General features: G+C 52.1%; 1 non-coding gene across 1 annotated transcript; it reads right to left on the bottom strand.

Moving 5' to 3' along the window:
* Positions 1-702: 702 nt before the first annotated feature.
* LOC144669831 (U1 spliceosomal RNA) lies at positions 703-865 on the bottom strand. The gene has a single exon (XR_013573756.1). It is a non-coding gene; the product is annotated as a U1 spliceosomal RNA (small nuclear RNA).
* Positions 866-4,767: the final 3,902 nt, after the last annotated feature.

Genomic DNA, 4,767 nt, shown 5'->3' on the forward strand with positions numbered 1-4,767 from the left:
GGAATAATCACAGGTGAATTGATGGGCCTACAGCAGGGCAAGTGAGCTGCAGAAGGGGCAGGGAAAGACTTTTACACATGAGGAGAGGGGGCAGGAGTTTCAGAAGGTAGGAGTCACACAGGGGGCTGATTAAGGGGGAGATTATACAGAGGGGGTGGGAGGCTGCTGTTCGTTTCGGAGGGGGATAATTAGAATGAACATGGGGACAGGGTGCTTGTTCATGTTTGAAATAGTGAGGGGTCGCTGCTACATGTTTAAAATGGTGAATGCATATGAGTTAATAGCTGATATGAGTTTGTATTTATACAGACGTCCAGATAGATAGGGGGTGGGGCGGTGCTGGGAGTGCGGGGACTGTTGTGATGGTGGGTTGGGTGTTAGATGGGGGTTGTTTGAGAGAGATTTTTGAGTGGGCAAACGCGGGGTTAAAAATGGCGCGAGTAATTTGGCGGCCACGAAACAAACGGTCTGGCGAAAATGATGCATAGATGGAATAATTGTCGGCTGATAATGACAGGGAGGAAAAGAATGGGGGTTGGATAATATTTGCGAGGAGGAAAGAAAAAGCTAAATAACCAGTCCAGTATAGATTTTGAAGAGCACACATTGGGGGTTATATATTTCTTTTTTCAGAAAAGGTTGCTGACAGGAAATAGAAGAGAAAATGAAAGATATGATGAAATCTATTTTTTGAATTGTGAATCGGGGAGAGCGCAAACGCAGTCCCCCACTACCACAAATTTTACAGTCGAGTATCCCGCATTTGGGGACATCGCAGGCGTCAGCACACCCGAAGTGCAATGGGCTAGCATCGTCCTGGGAGAACCTTTTTTTTTTGCAAAAATATACTTTATTCATAAAATATCTTCAACCACATTCCAAACCATTTCAAAAACACCATTACAAGGGTACAATCCGGTTCAACTTTAACAAAATGTATCACCAGGTGCATCAGTACAAACAATATTACAATCATTTACAGGCTTTCACTTTGAGCTGTACAGCCCGAGGGGCTCTAAACAGTTCCCAGTCTCTCGGTGCGCTGTGGCAGAAAGGTCTTAGACAGCGGCCCTTCCCCATTGCGCTTTTGCAGCAGCTGCCCCAAGCTTTAGTGCGTCCCTCAGCACGTAGTCCTCGGCCTTGGAATGTGCCAGTCCGCAACACTCGGTCGGGGACAACTCTTTGCGCTGGAAGACCAACAAGTTTCGGGCAGACCAAAGCGCGTCTTTCACCGAGTTGATGATCCTCCAGCTGCAGTTGATGTTTGTCTCGGTGTGTGTCGCTGGGAACAGCCCGTAGAGCACAGAGTCCTGTGTCACAGAACTGCTCGGGATGAACCTCGACAGCAACCACTGCATCTCTCTCCAGATCTTCTTTGCAAAGGCACCAACTACAAGGATGTGAACAACGGTCTCATACCGACCACAGCCACCTCAAGGGCAACATGCCAAGGGGGTGAGACTCCTGACTTTGACAGTCTGCTCGGGGAACCATCCCACAGGGTCCACCCTCTCCTTTTCCCTCAGGGCCTCTAAGACGTTACGTGCTGACCACTGCCTGATGGACTTGTGGTCAAAGGTGTTTTTCTGCATAAATTTTTCCACCAGGGACAGGTGGTACGGCACGGTCCAACTACTTGGAGCGTTCCGCGGCAGCGTGGCCAGACCCATCCTTCGCAACACCGGGGACAGGTAGAACCTCAGCACGTAGTGACACTTGGTGTTTGCGTACTGAGGGTCTACGCACCGCTTGATGCAGCCACACACAAAGGTGGCCATCAGTATGAGGGCGATGTTGGGCACGTTTTTTTCCCCTTTATCTAGAGGCTTGTACATCGCGTCTCTGCGGACACGATCCATTTTCGACCTCCAGATAAAGCGGAAGATGGCTCGAGTGATCGCCACCACGCAGGAGTGTGGAATGGGCCAGACCTGCGCCACGTACAGCAACAGCGAGAGTGCCTCACACCTGATGACCAGGTTCTTACCCGCAATGGAGAGGGAGCGTCGCTCCCACATGCCCAGTTTCCTTTTCACCATAGACACTCGCTCCTTCCAGTTTCTAACGCATGCCCTGGTCCCTCCGAACCATATCCCCAGCACCTTCAGGCCGTCAGCCCTGACAGTGAAGGGGACAAAGGATCGGTCAGCCCAGTTCCCAAAGAACATGGCCTCGCTCTTCCCACGATTTACCTTGGCTCCCGAGGCCAGTTCGAACTGGTCGCAAATGTGGATCAGTCTGCGCACCGACAGCGGATCCGAGCAGAAGACGACGACATCGTCCATGTACAGGGAGGCTTTTACCTGAGTGCCTCCACTGCCTGGGATCGTCACTCCTCTTATGCCCGGATCCTTCCTGATGGACTCGGCCAAGGGTTCTATGCAACACACGAAAAGAACAGGCGAGAGAGGTCAGCCCTGCCTGACTCCAGATTTAATCGGAAAGCTATCTGTTTCCCACCCATTGATTGAGACTGCGCTACTGATGTTAGTGTAGAGCAGTTGGATCCAATATCGAATTCCCTCCCCAAACCCCATTTTGGAAAGCACATCCACCACGTAGGTGTGCGATATTCTGTCAAAGGCCTTCTCCTGATCCAGGCTGATGAGGCAAATGTCCACACCCCTATCCTGCACATAGGCAATCGTATCCCTGAGCAGCGCCAGGCTGTCAGAGATCTTCCTGCCCGGCACAGTGCAGGTCTGGTCATGGTGTATCACCAATTCCAGAGCGGATTCGACCCGATTGGCGATGACCTTGGACAGAATCTTATAGTCCACATTCAACAGTGAAATGGGTCGCCAAATTCTAATTTCCTCCCTTTCTTCCTTGTGCTTGTAGATGAGGGTGATGATGCCTTTCCTCATGGATTCTGACATGCTGCCGGCCAGGAGCATACTCTCGTACACTTCTAGTAGGTCTGGGCCCTTCCAGTCCCACAGAGCCGAATACAACTCCACCGGCAAGCCGTCGCTTCTGGGGAGATTTACTCTTCTCGAAGGACTCAAGGGCCTAAGTCAGTTCGTCAGGAGTTCGCGGTTTGTCAAGCCTCTCCCGTGTACTGTCGACTAAGACCTCCGTGATAGAGGACAAGAAGGACTGGGAGGCCGTGCTGCCCGTGGGCTTCACGTCATACAATCCGGCATAAAACGATTTGCTGATCCTCAAAATGTCGGACTGCGCTGACTTTACTGAGCCGTCTTCTTCCTTCAGGCTGCTGATCACAGAGCTCTCTCTCTGTACCTTTTCGAAGAAGAAACGTGAGCACGTCTCATCCTGCTCCACGGAGCGCGCTCCGGAATGGAAGATGTTCTTGGAGGCAAAGGGCTAGGCTTGCTGGCTCTTCACCTCTTAGAGTTCCTCCTTGACATCGACCCCCACCGACTGCAGCCGGAGCAGATTCTGCATGTATTTCAGGAGTCGGGACATTTCCCTCTGTTCCTTTCTAGCTTTCTGGGTGCCTTTGACGATGAAAAACCTCTTGATGTTTCCCTTGATCGCTTCCCACCAATGTGTCAGGGACTCAAAGAGGGGTTTCATGGTTCTCCAACCTTTGTAATCCCTCTTGAGCTCCTCAATGTTCTCTGGGGTCAGCAGTTGCACGTTTAGCTTCCATGCCCCCCTGTCCACCCTCTGGTCTTCCTCTAAGTGACAGTCAACCAGTAGGAGGCAGTGGTCAGAGAACACCGGCTTGACATCGGTGGATCTGACTGCGAATGCGCGGGACACAAACAGTTAGTCTATCCTGAAACGGATGGACCCGTCTGGTCGCGACCGGGTGTATCTATGCTGTGCTCAGTCTGCAGGGTTGCTGAAGACGTCGTGCAGCTTGGCATCCTTAACTGTTTCCATCGGGGATCTGGACGTAGCGTCCAACCTTCTGTCGGCCCTGCCGGATCGTCCAGCCGCATCGATGTTGCAGTTGAAGTCACCGCCCACAATGACCGGCCTGGACGTCACCAACAGCAGTGGGAGCTGCTGAAAAACCGCCAGCCGGGCGGTCTTTTGTGCCGGGGCATACACGTTAATTAACCGGAGTGGAGCATTCTTGTACATTACTTTTGCTACGAGGAGGCACCCACCCATGACCTCCTTAACCTCGGAGACAGTGAAGTTGCCTCCCCGCAGCAGAATACCAAGGCCGGAGGAACGAGAGTCGTATCCGTCCGATCAGATCGATGGCCCGTATGACCACCACCGTGACCATTGTCTGTAGTAGCTGAGGTGCGGTATCGCACACTCCTGCAGAAACAACAGGTCAGCTTTGACCTTGGCAAGGTAATCCAAGGTCGCTACACATCGCGTAGTTGATTTAATGCTATGCACATTTATGGATACCATCTTTACACCCATTTTAAAGCATTTAGTCTCTTACCAAACCTGTTGCCTCTGAGAGTCCCAGGCCTTTGGTCTGCTCCTGCATACCCATAGTGTTTACAAATTGCCTCACTTTGGATGGGCTGAGGAAACTGTCCTGAACATCCCCATTGGCAATGTTCTGCTCAGGTGGCATCTGGGGTTCGTGCAGAGAATGGGATTTGAAATGTCCTCTGTTGGAGAAGCTTCTCCAATCCTCTCCCTCTCTGGGGCGTTGCTACTCCCGGCTTCCCGGAGCTGGGGTGCGCTGAGCGCCTCACTGCTCCCAGATTCCTGGGGCTGGGATGCGCTGGCCTCTTCGGGTTGTGGGCAAAGTTGGGGTGCGCTGGTCTCCTCATTGTCTCCAATGTTCTGGAGCTCAGGTGTCTCGTCCTCCAACTCCCTAGAGCT

The sequence above is a fragment of the Cetorhinus maximus genome, chromosome 29 (assembly GCF_964194155.1).
Source record: "Cetorhinus maximus chromosome 29, sCetMax3.hap1.1, whole genome shotgun sequence".
NCBI lineage: Eukaryota > Metazoa > Chordata > Chondrichthyes > Lamniformes > Cetorhinidae > Cetorhinus > Cetorhinus maximus.